Raw genomic sequence first — 23259 nt, forward strand, 5'->3', positions numbered from 1 at the left:
AAAATAAAGCTAATTACCATTCGAGTCAAAGGGATTTTGGGGGAAAAAAAAAAGGTGAATATGGCCTATTTCTAATTATCCAGAGCAAGAAACTTGCATTTGTGAGTGATGCATTTTCATATAGCTTCTTCTTATCTCTGCCACTCTTCTCTGCTTTTGTCCTCCTGTCATTTGTATCTCTGTGTGTGCATGTTACACGCACACATGTTTGTGTGTGTGTGTGAGTGTTAGGACATATTTAAACTTTTCTGTTGCTCTTATGCCACACAAAAAGAATGAATGAGAAGGATTTGCAGCCCACAGTACTATTGTAAAGGGTAGGTGGAAAGAAATCCCTTTAGTTGAAATCATGGCTATTTTACTAATTTCCCTGATACACATACAGAAATAAGCTAGGGAGAGTCTCTATCATTCCACTGGTTTTTCACTGTCATGGAAGAGTTTGATCCTGGCAAGCATTGCAGCTGCTTACTCTCCACATGATGTTGAAAACACATAACCTGAAGAGGTGTTTTTCAGGACTTGCTTTTTATGCTATTTGATGAAATGCTTGGCTTAAGTGATATCTAAGGACTTTTTCCCTCTAAAATGAGAATAGTAGATATTCTTGCAGGTAATTGTCAATATAGGCATCCCTAGGAACAATTTCTTCAGCAGAATGAAGTAAAATTCCAGTAACTAGTTTACTTTTCCGTGGGAAAAGCCAACAATAAAGATTGTGTATAATTTGTTGTATTTCCCCTGTGTTTGTTTTAGGCTCTGATAGTCTCTTCACCATGCAATGCAGTCCTTACTTAAAATATCCCATGAACAGGATGACTCATATAGATTTAGAATTAGATCTCACTGGCCAAAACATAGAGGGCTTCCCTGATAGCTCAGTTGGTTAAGAATCTTCCTGAAATGTAGGAGACCCCAGTTCGATTCCTGGGTCGGGAAGATCCCCTGGAGAAGGGATAGGCTACCCACTCCAGTATTCATGGGCTTCCCCTCTGGCTCAGATGGTAAAGAATCTGCCTGCAGTGAGGGAGACCTGGGTTCAGTCCATGGGTTGGGGCCAAAACATGGTATTTGAATCACATCTTCTGAGTTTTAACTTGAAATTGAAGGCTTATAAGTTTGCTGTTGCTTTTGAATAGTTTATGAACTTGGATATGGGACATTCATATTCTGTCTCTATACAGAAAGCACTTTGCAACATAGACACTGTATGGTTTATCTCTCAATTAAAAAAAATTCTATTTGTCTCAGAATGAGTTTAATTTGACAAACATTTACTGAGTGACAGGCATGGTGAAAGATAATGAAGGTACAAAACAAAATTATTGCTATCTTATACCATAGTAAGTTACGAGTCTACTTACTGAATATATCCATGCATTAAATTTACAATAACTCTTAGTTCCTTAATTCTCTAATTTTCTGTTTCTCCGTCCTGAGTGCATTCTCCTCTGCATTTAATCTTGAAACCATGAAACCTTCCCTTAATCTTTTTCCTTCATGTCTTTCTGTATAGCTGCGCTTAGAGGTCCCATCGTCAACTTGGATTATCGTTTACTATGACCAGGCAACCGAGCACCGCAAAAGGAAACCGCGTTCCTATGGGAGTGTTGGAGAGTGCTGCCTAACTCAGGGACTGAACCCGGGTCTCCTGCATTGCAGGCAGATTCTTTACCGTCTGAGCCACCGGGGAAGCCCATTGGAGAGAGCAGATTTACAGCTTCTAGCTTCGATTGGGTGCTTAAGTCTTCCTGGAAATCTTAGAAGCTTTTCATCAGTCACCCATGCACTATTATTCTAAACTCCCACAGCTCTTCTCAGATTCCCTAAGCTACTCATATTCTTTGACTCCCAGAAGTAGACTGTGCCTTGGAATTAATAAGAGAAAACAGACTAGATTAGACCAGGAAGAGTCTTCTAGTTTCTCAGCGTTTCACCTGCAAGATATCTGCATACACTCGAGTAGCCTTTTATCCTCTCTTCTCTTAAGAAGCTGTCATTTTTTTTTTTTCCTGAAAAAATGCACTCCTACTTTGCCATGAATCCCACATCATCCCCATTTCCTCAGGTACTCCAGTTCATCAAGTATCGTGGCTGAATCTCCTAACTTGAATGTTTCTTTCTATACTGACTCCTTTATACAAATTTCTACCTCTCCAACCTAACACAATTAAATTAACACAATTAAATCCAGAACTCAATCTTGTGTATTGTTGCAGGCATTACAGCATATCATTCTGTCCATTAAAAAACAAAAAGTAGGAAAAGAATATCCTTGGTTCTTATTCTTGCCTCTTATACATAGCTTATTGTAATTAGAATTCCACTCCTGGAAATCAATGAAAAGATTTTTGCCAAAGTTTTGCAAAACTTCTAACTGTAAAATTGAGTTGTTTATGGTTCTTGTATGATTAACTTCTGAGTAGTATTTGATAGTAGACTTGACTCTTTCATTTTTCTCCTCATTGAGATGCTCTCCTCTCTTGCCCTCATCATTTTCCTTGTTTTCTGAGCTGTTTTTCTTAGCCTTCTCTTTGGACCTGTATTCTCCACCATCCTCCATGTTTCTGTCTTTTCCATGGTTCCATCCAAAGCCCTACTGTCTCCTAAAAAATATATTGGGTGACAAATATGTGAATTCTATCACCTCAATATTGCCATTAGATGCCTCTGTGATCTCCCCTGCCTCAGAAAGTAGAAACTGGAAACTGTGTTTCTGAGGAGACCCATGTCTATAACAGAGGCATAGTTTAATGATTCCACAATCCTGATTTGAAGCACAGTTTCCTCCCAGGCATCATGGCCCATCTCTGACTCCAAGAGCGCTCCTTTTGGCTGCCCGGTGGCACCTCAGTTTGAGGTTGTGTTAAGACTGACCTCTTAATCTCTGTGCCCTAAATCGGGCATTTCATTTTATCTCTTTAGCAAATGGTACTTCAGTTTGACTTGGTTTCATAAGCTGAACCTTGGGAGTCATTCTGTATTGTTCCAGCCCGGCTCTTTCCTACTGTCCACGAACCCTGTCTATTTCTAAATGTCTCTAGTGAATTCTGTCCTCTTTGTATTCACAAACTGTTTCTTAGCTTGTCTTAGCTCTGTCCATTATGATTCTCAACTGTTATTATGTTAATAGTCTTACAGCTAATGTTTCTGCCTCTCATTTAGCTTCTTTCAGTTCTTAGATATCTGTTTGTTCAGATTCTTATGTGATATCTTCAAACTGCTTTTTCATTACCTTCACGAAAGAACTTAAACTATCTTGGGTGTAAAAGAAAAGGCCATCTTTTTGGCCTATTTTCCTCTTGTCCTGTTTTCCCCAAGTCATTCTCTACAAGGGGCCCCTGTTTGGACCATACCTTAATGATATTCTTTGAGTTTTTGCACTGTGACTTTGCACTACGATGACTTAACTCTCTTCTTTGCTTCAAGAATTACCATAAATATAATCTTTCAAATGCATTTTGATGGCCCTCAGCAATTCATTCTCAGCCGCAGTTGTTAAGATCTTTTGTGCCTGCCTTCCTCACACCTTGTTCTTACCTTCCAACATATCACTAATTATGCAGTGTTGTAAATACATTTTAATAGCTGTGGAACTTTTACCCAGTTTATGAGAATGCGCGATTTTTAAGGACAATGATTATATCTTTTTCTGAGTGTCTGGCACCTTGTATACTACTTACCGAATATAGTGAAAACAGAATAAAAGACTCATCAATGAATGTGGCTTTCAAAATCCAGTGAGAGTACGGGTCTATAAAAGTACTTTATACATTTATACATTAAAGTGGGATTTTAAAGGTGAGTTGGTCAGTCATGGACATGGAGTCCTTATTTTTAACTTCTCTTTACCATAAGCTCATAAGTGACACAGACCTTCTCTAATCTCATTGGTGAATATTTACCCATATCAGAATAATGTGAACAAGGTCGGTGATTAATGATTTCAATGGAAAATACATAACTTTCACTGTTAGGATAGTATAATTTCATTGTCTGGACAGGTAATCAGGTTTCACATGCAAGGAGCTAGGAAGCTAGTTTTTCAATTTGGAATGGCTTATTCAATTATCTCCTGAATCCACTTTCTGCTAATGATCACAAGTCATAAAAACTATTCCACAAAACTCCTCCAGTCTGCAATCGTGACTTTCCTGTCCCTTAACTTTATTCTATCTCTTGATTGATCTCATTTGCCCTTTGGAGTCAGTACAGCTTTCTTGCTACCAGCTTGGACAATAAATATTGTGGTTCTAATTCCGAGTTACATGGCCTAAGGCTTCCTTTTGAAGAGTAACCCTTCCTTGGTTCAGCCAGGCTAGTGTTTCCCACTATAGCTGTATACCGTATAAATATCTGTAGAGCTTAAAAACCACAGATTAGCAGTTTCGAACCAGGCCAATTAGAGCAATCCCTGAGTGTAAGGTTCAAGCACGAACATTTAAAAGCCAGACGTGAGTGTTATTGACAGAGACCCAGTGGCCTTCCACAGAGACATTTATGTGTTCTTGAAGCAGAATAAAGCCACCATCCTCTTTCTTTGGAATAGGGAGTTGAGAGAGCCTATAACTCAGTGTAGAGGTATAAGTTTTGATTGAGGCAATGTTCTCAAGGAATTCACAGATAAGGTAGGGGAAAATAGGTTTTAGAATGGTACAATAAACAATTCACAAAAATTACATGGTTACTGATTCAATTTAACTGTGTTCTGAGACACACCAGATGCCCAAAATTTTGCCTAAAATTTTTGTTTTGGAAATGAAGCTTTCTAGTATTACATAAATTTTTTTATTCTTCTGATTACATTGAGTAGTAGATACAAGACTTTTAGTTTTCAGAGATTCAATTAAATTTTTTCAATGCAAATTTTATGTTTGATCTGATTAAATTTCACTTTATTTTTATTATCACTACCATTATCATCATTATTTTGGTACCAAACTATTAAAAGCTATTAAGGACACATACTCAATAGTTTCCAATAATGGCATCAGTGCTGTAAAAATTTGTTTCCAACATTTTTGTTTCTGGGAAGCTCTGAAATCTGAAAAGCTAAATCTCTGAATACATTGTTTTTATTTGCAGGACAAAAGTGAAATTGGTTTACTTTGAAATTAGAAATTGCTAATCCTATTTCCCAGAGTTGTTAACAGTGAGTCACTGTTTACAATTGGATTATCCAGTGAACCAAAGGCTGTGTACCATGTGCGAGGGAAATTGAAAACGCCTGTATGACTAGCTGTCGTTGATTTTATGTTACTGAACAATAGGAAATGTGCCATCTCTTTAGCACCACACTCTATAGCAATTTTAAGGGCATTCTCACGATTAGAAGCACATGAAAATAAATCACTTGGCGAGGAGAAAATTAAAAATACAATTATTAATGGAACTCACTTAACTTTTTGGTACCTCAATAATAATATCATTTTTTTTCAGGTAAGCATTTTATAAAAAAAAATGCACAGATATTATCAAAGGCACCATGTTGTGCTGACGGATAACGTTTTTTTTTTTAGTTTAATTTCCATCACTGGATAACATACGAAGCATGAACTGATATCTTGGTACTCACGTTATGATGGAGATGTTGTCTTCAGTCCTCTTACATGTGTTTTAGTTGGAGCACTGCAGAGAAACAGAATGTGTGTGTGTGTGTATAATGGCACAATGCAGTAAACATTTGTTTCTAACATTTTTGTATATCTATCTATATATATATTTTTAAGGAGACAAAATTGAACCTGTAATTCCAAGCAGAGTGCCCCCTCCCCATCATTATCATATGCATCATGCCCAGGCTTTGGACAGTAAAATACAGACTCAGAGATCTCTATTTTTATCTCTATCTATAGATCCGTATTGACATATAATTATATACAAATACATATTCATAAAGAGGAAAAGCTGGGAGTGTGATTAAGGTAGGGCAGAGATCTCTCTAGGTTCTGTATCTAGGTGAGATTCAGTGCGAGGGGGTAGAGTCCCAATAAATGATATGCTTTAGGTCTGAGTATGAGTAGGACCTGGAGCCGGGACACTCAGAAATGCTCCTGTCGCCAGGCCTCTCGATGCCATCCACAGGGGTCTGAAGGCTTGGGTTCTGCCCATGATTTGGGCTGGAACTGGAAGGTAGGATTCTAGCTGACATCTCCTGGAGACTAATAGTGAGCAAGGGCTTTGTTTAGGTGACACCTCCACTCTAAGCCAAGGTGTTAGGGGAAGACATAAGTTGGGAGAAAGAGTCTCTGAAGCTTGGGAGGTGCAAGTAGTTCAGTTCAGTCACTCAGTTGTGTCCGATTATCTGTGACCCCATGCACTGCAGCACACCCAGGCTCCCTGTCCATTGCCAAATCCCAGATTATCACTCAGACTCATGTCCATCAAGTTGGTGATGCCATCCAGCCATCTCATCCTCTGTTGTCCCCTTCTCCTCCTGCCCTCAATGTTTCCCAGCATCAGGGTCTTTTCAAATGAGTTAGTTCTTCGCATCAGGTGGCTGAAGTATTGGAGTTTCAACTTCGGCATCAGTCCTTCCAGTGAATATTCAGGACCGATTTCCTTTAGGATGGACAGGTTGGATCTCCTTGCAGTCCAAGGGACTCTCAAGAGTCTTCTCCAACACCACAGTTCAAAAGCATCAATTCTTTGGCACTCAGCTTTCTTTATGGTCCAGCTCTCACATTGCAAGTAGAGAACAAGGCAAACTAGATAGATAGGCAGAGCAGCCTCCCTTTTCGAGGTCTCCTTGAACTGGAGTTTTTTCTTGCTATAGAGTCTGAGAAGCTAGAGGTCCAGGTGATGGGGGAGCTGTCAAAGGTGAGATGAGGAGGGGTGCTTGGGGCACACAAGGTTCTGGAACTTTCTTTGCCTACCTGGTTGCTTCTCATTATCACCCTACTCCTAACAGGGCTAAAGGTTCTAGGCATCCATTGGTCAAGAGAGCCAATAGATCTGACCTCAAAGTGCCATATTTATTTATCCTTAATTTCTTCTGGGTACCTTCACTTGGGGGTGGAGACAGGGAGAGGTCACAAACATAAACTCTGTGTGTTCTTGAGCCCAGATTGGGTTTTCCCTGTGCAGTGAGTGCCAGGGATGAGAGGAGGAGGACTTCTCCCTCATTATGGGGAAGAAAGCCCATGTCCCACAACCCCAGGGCTGCAGAAGGCATGGAAGACAGCCTTGAGAAGTCCTCTGCTGACCAGCTCCTGTCAAACCTGGAGGCAGCTTGGTTTGCCCTTAACTGGTCACCAGCAGTATTTCATAGGGATAGACCTGGAGGTCTAGACTTCCATTCTCATGCCTTATAAGCTAAAGTCTGAGAATTGTCAGCTCAAAGTGGTCCTGCCATAAGCAGAGAGAACAGTTAGACCTTCCATGGTACAAGGATGTATTGAAAGGGTGTCTGGTCCAGTATGGACTGGTACCCTCTGGGAAGGCAGTGATTTCTCCATCTCTTCTTTTTTAAGACTGTCTTTCCCAAGTTGGGCATCACCTTACTGAGTTTCTCTCTCTGACGCTTCTTTGAGAGCCTTCATTTCTTCTCTAGAGTCACCTTCTTGTTCTTCCTTCTCTTCTTCTGCCTCCCTGTGAGATGTTGTCTGCTTTCTCCATTCTGTCGCCACAATGAAGAGTCATGGGGGGCAGACCGGAAGGCAGTTTCGATCTTGGCCATCTGATTGGAGTCCAGGGCCTGAGATGCAGGGAACTTGGATGACTTGGTGATAAATTCCTCAATGAAAGACTTGCTCTGAGGGCTGCCTCCCATGAACTCTCTCTTTGTGTAGATGTGTGACTTCTTGTAAATGTTGGAATCTGGGTACATGGTCTTGGGATGATGGAAATGGTACAAGCTGGTCCTTGGAGCTAAAATATGAAAGATGGTTCTGGGGTTCAGCTCTTCGCCCACACCTCCAGGATGATGGAGACAGTGGGGGCTGTAGGTTTGAGTAACAGTGAGCTCTTGGCTCACTTGAGCTTTCTTGGCTTCTGGGTTCCATAAAGGAAAGAAAGTGGGGCTTATAGCTTATGAGGTCAGGCTGCCCTGTGTCCAAGGTGGCCTCATCCTTGGGGATGGCAGCATGTGATTTTCCATTGAGTTTGTGTGCTAGCTCTGTTTTTCCAGCTGCCATTAAGATAAATGCATACATTTAAAAAATGCATTAAAACATTTTTTATATCTGTACCTTATAAAATAAGCCAGGTTATCATCTGCAGTTTGGGAGGGATTAAAGTTTCTTGTGATTATTTTCAAAGAATATGGTACCATCCATTATTAGAAAAGTTTAAAGTGGCTATTTTTAATTTTTTAAATGCTTATGAAATAGGCTAACTGTGGGGGTTTTGTAAACTAGATGCTGCATAGTAAGAAAAATCAGTGGTAAATTTGGTTACATAACATTAAAGTATTATATAGGATATCTAGTCCCAAATATATGAATGCTTATGAATTTATAAATGAATTTAACATAATACATGACATTAATATAATTTTGTGAGTTGGAAAGCATACATTAAAATGAAAATTTTAAAGTATGGTTATATAAACATGGATAGAAATAGATGTATGAACAGTTTCCCCCACTATTCATCTCATAGTCTTGTGTAGTCCTTACGCTCCATTGGTTCAGACCTGGGACTCAGCATCAGAATTTGACTGATCAATATTATATTATTAAAAGACTCCATCTTGTGCCTCGATCTCTGAGATTATGTTGTATTACCCCCTCTCCACAGTATCCAATTACTTGGATATTTTTATTTTAGCTGCGTCTTAGTGGTAGCAAAGCAAAACAGCAAGTCATGAAATCAAGAGAACAGCTGAAAGAGCAATACAAGAACACTTAGGTGAAATTAGTGATATTCAAGAAAGCTAAACATAGATGTGTTTTCTAGGAAACCTTTAGCTAAAGCCAAAAGCAAAGAACGGATAGATGAGTTGGCAAAGAGATACTTTGCAGACTGCCGACCCAGTATTGTATCACTTCCCAGTTGTCTTTAGGGACAAACAGGGCTCCTTCAGGTTTTGCTTATGAAGACAAAGGGGAAATCATCTGTTTTAAGTAGCATGTGGCTTATAGAAGCATCTTATTAAAATGACATTCTCCCTGTGGGAATGTGTATTAAGAAACAGTTCACCCAGTCTAAAATCAATTACTTCTGCCTGTGGCAAAGAAAGTCTGAGTTAAACATAATTCTCAGAGGTAGTTAGCATTCCATCGAAGGTTACCGCTTCCATCCAAGAGAGGAGTTACCCAATTTAATCAATTCTCTGAATGTGAAATCTCAGATAGTAAACAACTTAGATTACAGAGAGTGCAATTATTAAGTATAACAGTTAAGGCACTGTGTTTTAACTTGGTAATTCAGAGTAATCAGTGGTTAGCTAGAGAGTTCTGGTTGTTTAATACTTACTTGAACTTTTATTCAGAAGTAAACACAGAACAAGTTTGAATATTAACTTATTTCCATGATTCTAGACCCTCCCCCTCTCATATGTTCTGCATATTGCAGTCAGTTTTCTTTCTCAAGGAAAAACTTAGGTCTCTGTCCTGCTTCAGTATTCATCTGTTCATCTGTGTTCTCTTGGTAGAATTCAAACAACCTTACACGGCTAATGGGCCCTTGATCTGGCCCTTCCTTAATTCTCTAGTCTCATCTTTTATCTCTATACCTCTCAATCTCCTTTCCCTTTCTTCCACTTTATTTCTATATTGTGGTCATTCTGGATTTCTTTAGTTCCAGAAATATAGTGTAATTTCACTGCATTCATGATCAGTCGCTAAGTCTTGTCTGACTCTTTGCGACCCCATGGACTTTCCTTCTGAGGAGTAAGCGTCTTTTAATTTCATGGCTGCTGTCACCACCTGCAGTGATTTTGGAGCCCCAAAAATAAAGTCTCTCACTGTTTCCACTGTTTCCCCATCTATTTACCATGAAGTGATGGGACCAGATGCCATGATGGTAGTTTTCTGAATGTTGAGCTTTAAGTCAACTTTTTCACTCTCCTGTTTCATTTTCATCAAGAGGCTCTTAGTTCTCCTTCACTTTCTGCCATAAGGGTGGTGTCATCTGCGTATCTGAGGTTATTGATATTTCTCCCAGCAATCTTGATTCCAGCTTGTGCTTCATCCAGTCCAGCATTTCTCCTGATAAAATAAACAAGGTGACAATATACAGCCTTGACGAACTCCTTTCCCAATTTGGAACCAGTCTGTTGTTCCCTGTCCAGTTCTAACTGTTGCTTCTTGACCTGCATACAGATTTCTCAGGAGGCAGGTCAGGTGGTCTGGTATTCCCATCTCTTGAATAATTTTCCACAGCTTGTTGTGATCCACACAGTCAAAGGCTCTGGCGTAGTCAATGGGTATATGCAGGTATTTATTAGGTCCCAGTGTTTACCCAGATAGCATGAATTTTAAACTATAGGTATAGCTATGGTCCAATAAAAGGTTTAGCCAATGTATTAAAAAAAATAAAAAATTAAAAAATTAAAAATAAGTTATGGATACTAATAAGATGTTTAGAAAGTTTTTTTAAAAAGTGATTTTTGAAATTATCAGTTTTTAGGGATAAAATGGGAGAGGGCCTCAGGTTTCTCTTAATTTAGTCTTAATCCTTGACATGATTGCCTGTATTATTCAGGGAAGCATATGAGGAAAATGCTTTTTTTTTGCATTGATAATTTGAATCCTTAAACTCAATATTAAAAAAACGAATATGATGGCATCTGGTCCCATTACTTCATGGCAAACAGAAGCGGAAACAATGGAAACAGTGACAGATTTCTTCTTCTTGGGCTCTGAAGTCACAGTGGATGGTGATTGCAGCCATGGAATTAGAAGACAGTTGCTTCTTGGCAGGAAAGTTACAACACACCTTGACAATGTGTTAAAAAGCAAAGACATGACTTTGCTGATAAAGGTTCGTATAGTCAAGGCTATGATCTTTCCAGTAGTCATGTATGGAGGTGAGAGCTGGACAGTAAAGAGGGCAGAGCACCAAAGAATTGATGCTTTTGAACTGTGGTGTTGGAGAAGACTCTTGAGAGTCCCTTGGACTGCAAGGAGATCCAACCAGTGACTCTTAAAGGAGATCAGTCCTGAATGCTCTTTGGAAGGACTGATGGTGAAGCTGAAACTCCAATACTTTGGCCACCTGATACGAAGAACTGACTCATTTGAAAAGCCCCTGATGCTGGGAAAGATTGAAGGTAGGCAGAGAAGGGGACAGCAGATGATGAGATGGTTGGATGGTAAAGAGTCATACACAACTTGGCGACTGAATAACAACAAATTTGTTTTTTCACTTATTTACAATGTCGTGGTAATTTCTTCTGTACAGCAAAGTGACTCAGATCTATATGTGTGTGTGTGTGTATTTTTTTCTTTTTTATTATTTTCCATTATGGTTTATCCTAGGACATTGAATGTAGTTCCCTGTGCTATACAGTAGGACTTGTTGTCCATGCATTCTATATGTAATAGTTTGTATCTACTAACCCCAAATGCCCACTCCAACCCTTCCCCACCACCTCTTCCCCTTGGAAACTTCAAGTCTGTTTTCAATATCTGTGAGTCTTTTTCTGCTTCATGGATAGGTTCATTTGTGTCATATTTTAGATTCTACATATAAGTGATATAATATGGTATTTATTTCTCTTTATGATTTACTGTGCTTAGTATGATAATCTCTAGTTCCATCTATTTTGCAAGTGATGTTATTTTGGTCTTTTTTATGGTTGAGTAGTATTCCACTCTGTATATGTACTGCATCATCTTTATTCATTCATTTGTCAATAAACATTTAGGTTGTTTCTATGTCTTGGCTATTGTGAATAGTACTGTTATGAGCATAGGGGTGCATGTATTTTTTTGAACTACAGTTTTGTCCAGATATATGTTCAGGAGTGGGATTCCTGGATAATACAGTAATTCTGTTTTTAGTTTTCTGAGGAATCTCCATACTGTTTTCCGTAGGGGCTATTCCAACTTACATTCCCACCAACAGTATAAGAGAGTTCCTTTTCTCCACACTCTCTCCAGCATTTGTTACTTGTAGACTTTTATATTCTGGCCATTCTGACTGGTGTAAAGTGGTACCTCACTATAGTTTTGATTTGCACTTCTCTAATAATTAGTGATATTGAGCATCCTTTTATGTGCCTATTGGCCTTGTGCATATTTGGCGAAGACATTTATTTAGATCTTCTGCCCAGATTTTGATTGGGTTCTCTTTCTGTTGTTGAGTTGTGTGAGCTGTTTATACATTTTGAAAATTAAGCCCTTGTTGGTCACAGCGTTTGCAAATGTTTTCTCTCATCTTGTAGGTTTTCCTTTCATTTTGTTTGGAATTTCCTTTGCTATACAAAAGCTTATAATCTTGATTAGATCTCATTTTATGATTTCTGTTTTTGTTTCTATTACCTTGGAAGACTGACCTAAGAAACCATTGGTATGATTTATGTCAGAGAATGTTTTGACCATGTTCTCTTCTAGGAGTTTTATGGTGTCTTATCTTTAATTCTTTAAGCAATTTTGAGTTTATTTTATTTTAATTTTTTTTATTTTTTTTGAGTTTATTTTAATGCATATTCTAACTTTATTGATTTACTCGCAGTTGTCCAACTTTCCCAGCATTATTTGTTGAAAAGATAGTCTTTTTCCCATTTTACATTCTTGCCTCCTTTGCCAAAGATTAATTGAGCATAGGTGTATTGGAGAAGGAAATGGCAACCCATTCTAGTATTCTTGCTTGGAGAATCCCATGGACAGAGGGTCCTGGCAAGTTACAGTCCATAGGGTCACAAACAGTTGGACGTGACTGAAGCGACTTAGCACATACTAGTTTATGGGGCTTCCCTGTAGACTCAGCAGTGAGGAATCCACCTGCAGTGAGGAGCCGCAGAGGTGCTGATTCCATTCCTGGAACCCATCCCATAACCTGGGTCAGGAAGATCCCCTGGAGGAGGAGACAGAAACCCACTCCAGTATTCTTGCCTGGAGAGTCCCAGGGACTGAGGGGCCTGGTGGGCTACAGTCCTTGGGGTTGTAGAGAGTTGGATGTGATGGAGGCAACTTAGCAGGCAGGCAGGCAGGTACTGGTTTATTTCTGGGCTCTCCCTTCTGTTCCACTGATCCATATGGCTGTTTTTGTGCCAGTACCACACTGCTCTGATTAATTTTGTAGGATTGTCTGAAGTCTGGAAGGATTACATGTCCTGCTTGGTTCTTTTTCCTCAGAATTGCTTTGGCAGTTGAGTCTTTTATGATTCCATATAGATTTTAGTATTATTTGTTCTATGGAAAATGTCATGGGTAATTTGATAGGAATCACATTAAATCTGTAAATTGCTTTGGGTACTATGGCCATATTAGCAATATTAATTCTTCTAATCAAAGACTATGGGTTACCTTTCCATTTCCTTAAATTATCTTTAATTTCCTTTATTAATGTATTATAGTTCTCAGCATATTTCACCTCCTTTGTCAGATTTATTACTAAGCATTTTGTTTATTTGTTGTAATTTTAAGTTACTACATTTTACTTTCCTTTTCTGGTATTTCATTATTAGTGAAAGACATTAATACACCAATTTCTGTGTATTAATCTTGTATACTGCTACCTTGCTAAATTTATTTATTACTTCTACTAGCTTTTGTGTGGAGTCTTTAGAATTTTCTGTACATAGTATCATGTCATGTGCATATTGGGGCAATTTTACCGCTTCCCTTCCTATTTGGATACACTTTATTTCTTTTTCTTATCTGGTTGCTGTGGCTAGGGCTTAAAATTCTGTGTTGAAGAGAAGTGGTGAGAGTTGGCATCCTTGTTTTGTTCCAAATTTCAGTGGGAAGGCTTTCAGTTTTTCATTAATGCAATTATATTGGTTGTGTTTGGGTCATAAATAGCTGTTATTATGTTGATATATATTCCCTCTATATCCACATTGGTTAAGAGCTTTTTGTCATGAATGGATGTTGAATTTTTTCAGGTGGTTATTCTGCATCTGTTGAGGATGATCATATGGTTTTGTCTTTTCCTTTGTTGTGATATACCACAGTGATTGATTTGTGTACATTGAACCATCCTTGTGAACTTGGGATGAATCTTTCATGGTGTATGATCCTTTTAGTGTGTGGTAAGATGCAGTTTGCCAATATTTTGTTGAGAATTTTTGCATCTATATTCATCAAAGATATTGGCCTGTAGTTTTCTTTTTTGATGGTGTCTTTGTCTGATTTTGATATCAGGGTGATGGTGGCTTTATAGAATGTCTTTAAGAGTGTTCCATCCTCTTCAGTCTTTTGGAAGAATTTGAGAAGAATAAGTAAAAATTTTCCTTTGTTTGGTAGAATTTTTCTGTGAAGCCATCTGCTCCTGGACTTCTGTTTGTATGGAGTTTTTTTTTTTTTTCTCCAAATTATATGTTCTATTTAGCTTCTAGTGATCAGTCTATTCACATTGCTGACTTCTTTTTGATTCAGTTTTTTGATGGGCCGGGAATCCTATGGACAGAGAAGCCTGGTGGACAACAGTCCATGGTGTCGCAAAAGAGTTGGACACAATTTAGTGACTAAACAACAAAGGTTTCTGGAAAGTTGTCCATTTCTCTAGATTGTCTAATTTGCTGGCATATAATTGTTCATGGTATTCTCTTGTGGTTTTCTGTATATCTGTGGTAAGAGTTGACATTTCTCCTTTTCATTTTTTATTTCATTTGGGTAATCTTTCTTTCTTTATTGGTGAGCCTAGCCAGAGGTCTGTCAATTTTGTTTACCATTTCAAAGAAGTATTTCTTGAAATACCAAGTATTCATTGGTTTCATAGATTTTTTTTCTATTGTTGTTGAATCTCTATTACCTCTCTGATCTTTATTATTTCCCTCCTTCTGCTAACTTTAACTTTTGTTTGTTCTTCTATTTCTAATTCTTTTAGGTGACCTGTATCACTATGAACTTCCCTGTAATAAGTTCTTTTGTTGCATCCCACAGATATTATATGGTTGTGGGAAAATGTTTTAATGAATTATTCTAAAAATTCTTCCAACATCTATCTTAGAGAGAGAATGCCTTTGTTTTCTATGTTTGTGAGTCTAAAGTGTAATTAACATTACACTATTACATTAGCTTCAAGTGTAGAGCTTAAAATTCAGCATTTGTATACAAATTATCACAATTAAAAATCTAGTTACCATCTGTCACCATAAAAAATTACAAATTTCTTTCTTTTGTGATAACTTTTAAGATTTACTTTCTTAGTAACCTTCATATTTGCAATACAGTGTTATTGACAGTAGTTGCCATACTGGGCATTGCATCCGCATAACTTATTTGCTTTATAACTAGAAGTTTGTACCTCTAGATCACTTTTACCCATTTCACCCACTCCTCAATCCTTCTCCCTCTGGCAATTACCATTCTATTCTTTGTATCTATGCATTTTGTTTTATTTGTTCACTTTTCTCTTTCTCTCTCTCTCTTTCTTTTAGATTCCACATATAAATGAAATCAAAGGAATGGTATTTCTTTTTTTTTCTGACTGGCACTTTTTACTTAGCATAATACCCTCAATATCTATCCATGTTGTCATGTATGCTGAGCTTTCATCCATTTTCATGGCTGACTAGTATTCCACTGTGTGTGTATGTACACCTTAATTATCCATTCATCCATGAATGAGCACTTGTTTCCATATATTGGCTATTGTAGATAATATTACAATAAACATAGAGATACATATATCTTTTTGGCAGTATTTATTTTGTTTCCAACATTTATTTGGATATAACTGACAAATAAAATTGTATATATTTAATGTGTGCATCTTGATGGTTTCATATACATATATGTCCTAGAATGACTAGATTGCATTAAAAAAGTGCTTGATGTCATTATATTCCCATGTCTCCCAAAAGCACATATACTAAAAATGGGGAAAATGAGCTTAAAAATATACTTGATTTTAATGCAAATTCAAGAATATAATTTCAAATTTCATTGTAAACAGTCAACCATTTCTTTTATTCCTTTCATTTCCCATGAGATTTATTGTTTTATTTCTGATTTTACAAGGAATACATGTTCATTGTAATCACCCAGAAATGCATAAAAGCCTCAGTTAAGTTCACTTCAGTCACACAGGTATGTCTGACTCTTTGAGATCCCATGGAGTGCAGCACACCAGCTTCCCTGTTCTTGACCAACTCCCAGAACTTGCTCAAACTCATGTCCATCAAGTCAGTGATGCCGTCCAACCACTTCATCTTCTGTCATCCCCTCTCCTGCCTTCAATCTCTCCCAGCATCAGGTGTTTTCTAAGGAGTCAGTTCTTCCCATCAGGTGGCCAAAATATTGGAGTTTCAGCTTCAACATCAGTCCTTCCAATGAATACTCAGGACTGATTTCCTTAGGATGGACTGGTTGGATCTCCCTGCAGTCCAAGGGACTCTCAAGAGTCTTCTCCAACACCACAGTTCAAAAGCATCAATTCTTCAGTGCTCAGCTTTCTTTATAGTCCAACTCTCACATCCATACATGACCACTGGAAAAACCACAGCCTTGACTAGACGGACCATTGTTGGCAAGGTAATGTCTCTGCTTTTTAATATGTTGTGTAGGTTGGTCATAACTTTCCTTTCAAGGAGCAAGCATCTTTTAATTTCATGGCTGCAGTCACCATCTGCAGTGATTTGGGGTCACTGGCAGTGATTTGGATCACCAGCATTCCTCATGATGTACTCTGCATATAGGTTAAATAAGCAGGGTGACAATATACAGCCTTGGAGATGTGTAGGTCAAGGTTGTATATTGTTACCCTGCTTATTTAACTTATATGCAGAGTACATCATTCGGAATTCTGGGCTGGTTGAAACACAAGCTGGAATCAAGTTCACCGGGAGAAATATCAATAACATATAACCATAGAATCACCCTTAATCCCCACCCCCAGAGATAAAGATCATTAGCATTTTGATAAAATTTTTTACTTCCTATATATTTCAAGTAATATACATATCTATTTATATGTGTATTTTAATTAAAGTATAATTGATGTCCAACACTCTGTTAGTTCCAAGTGTAAATATAGTCTACGGCCATACCACCTTGAATGCATCCGATCTCTTCCAAGTGTAAATATAGTGTCAATATTTCAATATATTACAAAATGATGATTGTGAATGTATGTTTTATCCTTGTGACTTGCTTATTTTGTAATTGGAAATCTGTACCTCTTAATCTCCACCTATTTCACTCACCCCCTCCACCCTCTCTTTTCTGGTAGCAACCTGTTTGCCTGTCTATTCTCAGTGTCTTTTAGTCTATTTCTGTTTGGTTATGTTTGTTCATTTATTTTGGATTTTAGATTCTGAATATAAATTAAATCATATGGTATTTTTTTTCTCTGCCTGACTTGTTTCACTTATTTCACTTAGCGTAATACATTCTATGTCAATCCATGTTACTGAAGATGTTGTATATGTATAAAACAGATCATCTTTATCCATTCATCTACTTATCAATGGACACAAGAACACTTAGGTTGCTCTTGTATCGTGGCAGTTATAAATAACAGTGTCTTTTAAAATTATTATTATTATTTTTTTTTTTCAGTAACTACCCAGGAGAGGATTTGCTAAATCATATTATAGTCACTTTTACTTTTTTGAGGAACCTCCAAATTCCTCATATTTTGAGGAGCTTCCATACTAGCTGAAACAGTTTACATTACCACCAGTAATGCATGTGGTTTCCCTTTACTCTGTATCCCCAGCGACACATATTAATTCCTGTTCTCTTGATAATAGCCATCTGAACTATTTTAAGTGTGAGGTCATATTGCATTGTGGTTTTGATTTACATTTTCCTGATGATGAGTGATATTGAGCATCTTTTGAATGTGCCTGTTAGCCATCTGTGTTGAAGCTGTCTACTAAGATCCTTTGTCCATTTTTAAAATTTAGTTGTTTGCTTTTTTTGATTATTGAGTTAAGTTCTTTATGTATATTAAATATTAATATGTTAATAGATACATGGTTTATAAATATCTTTTCCCATTTAATAGGTTGCCTTTTAATTTTTTTCATGATTTCCTTTACTGTGCAGAGATATTTTAGTTTGATATAGTCTCATTTGTTTATTTTTGCATTGGTTGGATTGACTTTAGAGTCAGATCTAAAAATATCTTGCCAGGAGAGATGTCAAGGAGCTTACCTTGTTGCTGTCTTCACGTCCTTTGCATTTTAATGAGCTACATTCTCTTTAAGTACCCTTTATTTCATACAATATGAGCCCCTAACCTCTCTCTGATGGTTATTTTATTATATCTATTTTCATATTACTTAAAATATTCTCTTTTCCCCAAAAGTCTTTGTCTTTTGTATTTGTGGAAATTCCTCCATTGTTCTGAGTGTGTCACAATTTTACTTTCAGTTTTTGAAAGCATAATTTTTAATTAAAAATTTTTATCACTCCAATTATTTTATACACCTTATGGCAATTAACTATATATTTGTGTTTTTCTAAAGATGTAATTTCATTCATAGAATAAGTTTTTTTATAATATGGACTAATGTCTTATTTGCCAGTTTACACTGTATAATGAATAGCAAGACATCTTGAATAGAACTGAAATGGGGTTTGCTAAAACTACTGTTTTATTCATTCTAAGCCACTGTTTGGTTTCAGTAATTAATATATGTCAATAATCTTATCAGATCACACATGCAGGTGTCATATTAAATGTAATTTTGAAGCTAGCCCGAGTAAGATATTTGAAACTGATGCCCAAAGAATTTTTTGTGATTTTGTCTATCTTACAAATATCTGAAATCTTTTCAGCGGATCCATTTGAGAATATAAGACCAGAAAGTTTAGATAAGCATCTTAGGAATTATGGCTGTGTTTTCTCAAATGTGGCAGGTGTGTAGCACTTTATTTTGGCTTTCATACCGAATCTTAATCCATGCAGGAAGTATGCCACTTTATCTGTCTCAGTCATTAGTTCTACTGACACCGCTAAGTTGTGAGATCCAAATGCAATCACGGATAGCAGACATCTGTTTAAAACTTAACAGCTCTTGTCATGGCGGTCATTTAAAAACAGGGTGGTTCTAACTGCATCCTTATTCCCTGGGCAAGACGTTGTCAGGCTGGCAGATTTCCCCACCGAGACACTTGTCCAACTTGGCTTCTGTGTCCATCACATCCTTTCATCCCTCTATTCAGAAGCAGTTATTCAGATGGGCGTTCTCTGTTGCCTCCGCTGGACCCTGAAGGCTCTGAACTTAACAGTACTCAGACACTCCAGGACTGGCTCTTTTGATTTCTTTTTTTTCCAAGAATGGCCAAGTAAATGTGTGTTAGACTTGGGCTTACGAGAGAGTCAAAACAAAACAACTTGCTCCGCAGCTAAAAACAGAGAAATCTCACAATGAGTTGTCCCAACTCTCTGAGCTGGGGTTTAAACAGGACTGATTTATTTTAAAAGCTTCTTTTTGCTCAGATTTCATTACAGAGCTTAAGAGGCTGCCCCAATGTCCTCAGGTTGAATAGGAGAGTAAGTACAGCCCAGGGAAAGCATTGGGCACAGCCGTCCTGAAGAGATCAGGCCTTTTTATTATATACGGCAGCAACAATAACAGCAACCACCACCCCAGAAAGACAAAGTATTGTCTGTTTTTTACTCACGCCCACAATGCCTGCCTCATCAGGTCATACATTAGCCTAGAGAATACCACTGAAATCCTTTCAGACCAAATTTTGATGTTATTCTTGTCATTATGCTGTAATGTCAGGGATGAGATCTTGGATATTTTGAATATGTAGTTGTAATTTGCTCTTTTTTTCTTTGTTTTCAAAGGTCAAACATTTTAGCAGTTTAAGAAAATGTTTCAGGGTTTCATTTTTTTCTTTAAGGTGAAGACAATGTGTGCCTGCAGCATTCATCATTTAAGAAAATGGTGTTTTTCTCTTTCAGACCCCAATTTCCACTCATTATCAGAGAGCTGAATTCTAAATCAACGATTGTGGAGAAGAGATGTGCAAGTTGAATAAAACATTTCCAGAAGAGCCTGAATAATGGTCCTGAATAAAGGGAACTGAAATGTTCTTGAATTGTAATTGGAAAAAAATCAAGTGTGTGTACTCCGGAGCACATCTACTAAGAAGAGGTTAGTTATTATGATTCTTAGTGCTATTTAACGTTTATGGGTCTCAATGGTATTTTTAGTTCTGAATTGAATACGAGTGGTCTGATAAGTGATCGCCCATCCAAATTATCCATGTGGAGATTCACCTGTAATCATCCTCTGTGCAGAGAGAGATGACGCTGATAAACAACCCCAGAACAGGGGGACTGTTAATGCAGCAGTATAATCTAACTCAGAGCAAAAGAAAGGGACTAGTTCAGACAAACATGGCATTTGAAAGTATCACTTAATACTTTCTTCTCTTACCTGGTTTCTCCATGGCTGGACATTCAGAACTTAGTAAACACATTTGTTGGACTCATGCAAAGTTGCTGAGACACTGAAGGAGGCCGTAAGGGCAGTTTGAGGAGGACTGAAGATTAGGGTCAATGTCTGATCACAAGGATTTTATGCTCTGCAGATAAGTAATGGAATGTCTTTTCTCCTTTGTCTCATACTGATCATATAGAAAAACAGTGATGCTCTTTTTGAGAAACTATATCTGATACTTGATTCTGAAAAACTATAATAGACACATTTCTGAAATAATGACTATTATCGTCCAGAGGAAATGAAAAATAAGAGAGCGTATTCCTATAATTAAATGTTAGATGGAATTGAGAAAGGTAGATAAATGAGTCATGATGAAATGTGTAAGAATGAATACATGCTTCTATGTGTAAATTTCTGTGCCAGTTACTTACTATGTATAAAGGAAAAACAGATTCTAGTACCTAAGATGAAGCTAATATCCAACAATTATTATAATAGAGGAGACAGTTTGAATTTTAAGTTAAGAAGTATAGACTTTAAGCATTGATGAGCTGCTGAAAATTCTTGAGTAGGTGAGTGACATGCCCAGAATTGCGTTTTATGAAGATTAACCTGATGGCATTTTCAGGATTGATTAGCGTGAAGTCTGTATTGTGACAGAACAGATTGTGATAATGCAAGTCTGAAATATGGCGCTGGCAAAGAGAATAGAAAGGAATAAATTGATTTAAAAGATCCATGACAGTGGAACTTTAGGACTTGATTATTAAATATGGGACCTGAAGTAGGGAGCTATCAGAGATGACTCCAGACACTTTGAGCCTGAGATGAGAAATCAAGAGTGTCTTGACTGTCGATGGTTTATTATTATATCCTGGATGCTGTGAATCATGTAATCGATTGCATTTTAAGAATCCTGGGTCCAAATCTGTTCCGCATCTACTCAGTGGCCTGCGTCATCTTGGCATCTGTTTTCTGCACAGTGATCCATGGCCAACCACAGGTTTTACATTACTGAAAATCAGAGCATGTGGGAAAACTAAAGTTGACTGGACCAAGAAATTCAGAAAAAAAAAATTGCATTTAACATATTTTAAAAATTAAAGCTCAGTAAATAAAAATTATAGTAAAAATGCAATTTCTAGATCAGTCTGAGTTAGAAATTTATATGAATTTATTCATCCCACTGAAACCAAGGCACCAGTTAAACACGCACACACACACACAGGCACACACACGAGAATGAGGGCAAGCTTTTCTCTGGCTTCACTTTTAGTTGTTCAGAAAATACTGCTGAAGTAGTGTAATCTGCTGAGGCAGATTTCCCAGAAGTTTTATATTATGCAAAGTGATTTCTTTTTAAAGTTTTCAAACCAACCCTTACCGACTTGAGATTTAATATATCTTATACTTAAATTCTCTTTTGCATTTTTAGTAAGTCTCAGGCAAATGCTTGCAATAACTGCTTGGCATGTTCACAAATTATGAAGATCCTGAAGGACATGTATTTATACTTTCTTATCTGCGTATTGAGAACATGAAGTTTAAATAGATGCCTTATACCTGCAGTATGCCCTAGACTCATTTAAGTGGTCCAGAAAAGTGGGGAAGTAATCATTCCAGTAGACTATTTTGCTTACAGAGATTCTAACTCTTCCAGGTAGAAATATATGCATGCAGTTTGAAAACTTTATGCAGATATATATAACCATCCTATAGAGAAATAAAAACATGATTGCCAGAGCCACAAATAAGACATTATTGTCCTATCTTCATTTATTCATGATTTCAAATGTTTTCTACCTTTATTTTCTTGTTTTGAATTTCTCATCTTTATTGAAAACTTTATTTTCTTTTATAGTATGTGGTTTTGTAATTCTTATATATCATTTAGCGGACATTCTCAAACTATAGAGGTGTCACAGAGGAACATAAAGCCAGAGGATAAATGTCAGCATCTTCATGGAAAGTGTGAAACTGTTTTTTTTCTTTTTTTTTTTTTTGAGGAGTTTTCAAAGCTTTAGCATTAAAATAAACATTTACTTCTGTTGTTGTTTTTACAATTCATAGAAATTTAAGTGATAAAGCCAAAATTTTGTCAGGTTAAATTCATACAGCTTTGCACTCTCCATGATTCACGGAGAACTTGCTCACAAAGTGATGTGCAGCTTTGGTGTCAAGACAGACTGGTCTAGTTTAAGTTCTGAATCCATTATTAACTAGCTGGAACACTTTGGTAGTTTACTTAATTTTTCTAAACCTTAGCTTCACTGTAAAAATGGAGAGAATCATGGTACTAATTTCATAGGGTTGCTAGAAAGGTGAAATATTGTGGATAAAATACTAAGGACCTGTCACAGGGCTAGTGGTTCATATGTGGTCGCCTGTATTAATTCATGGCTGCTATTAGCATTATATGATAGTCTTAAGAGGAGATACCTGCATCAGGCTGTGCATTTTAAAACACCTTCCTAGGATATCTCATAGTTGGACAGTTGTTTTTCTCTTAACGGCTGTATCAACCTTGTGCCCTTTCCTTCATTACCACATACAGTTCCATATTATTTTGATTTAATAGTATTTTTTGCCTTTGTGACTCCAAAGAAACCATGGACTTCCTGAATACTTGTTCTGGGATTGTATATAGATCTTGAAGTAATACAGTAAGTGGGGATGTTTACATATAATCATATATGCATTATTCAGCTATATAAATGTTTTTATGTATATTCTTTTTAAGATTCTTTTCCATTATAATTTATTACAAAATATTGAATTTATGTACAAAACAGAAA

At 37.1% G+C, this 23259-nt stretch overlaps 1 long non-coding RNA gene and 1 pseudogene across 2 annotated transcripts in view; one reads left to right on the forward strand and one right to left on the reverse strand.

The window, feature by feature from the left end:
• Positions 1-23259, forward strand: part of LOC139034478 (uncharacterized) — a 443467-nt gene that overhangs the window by 284115 nt on the left and 136093 nt on the right. For both annotated transcript variants that reach the window (XR_011487025.1, XR_011487026.1), the window contains exon 2: positions 19981-20173. This is a non-coding gene — a long non-coding RNA (uncharacterized lncRNA). The remainder of the gene's footprint in view (positions 1-19980; positions 20174-23259) is intronic.
• On the reverse strand, positions 6893-8135 carry LOC110127763 (dematin pseudogene; annotated as a pseudogene).

This window comes from Odocoileus virginianus, chromosome 3, assembly GCF_023699985.2.
Source record: "Odocoileus virginianus isolate 20LAN1187 ecotype Illinois chromosome 3, Ovbor_1.2, whole genome shotgun sequence".
NCBI lineage: Eukaryota > Metazoa > Chordata > Mammalia > Artiodactyla > Cervidae > Odocoileus > Odocoileus virginianus.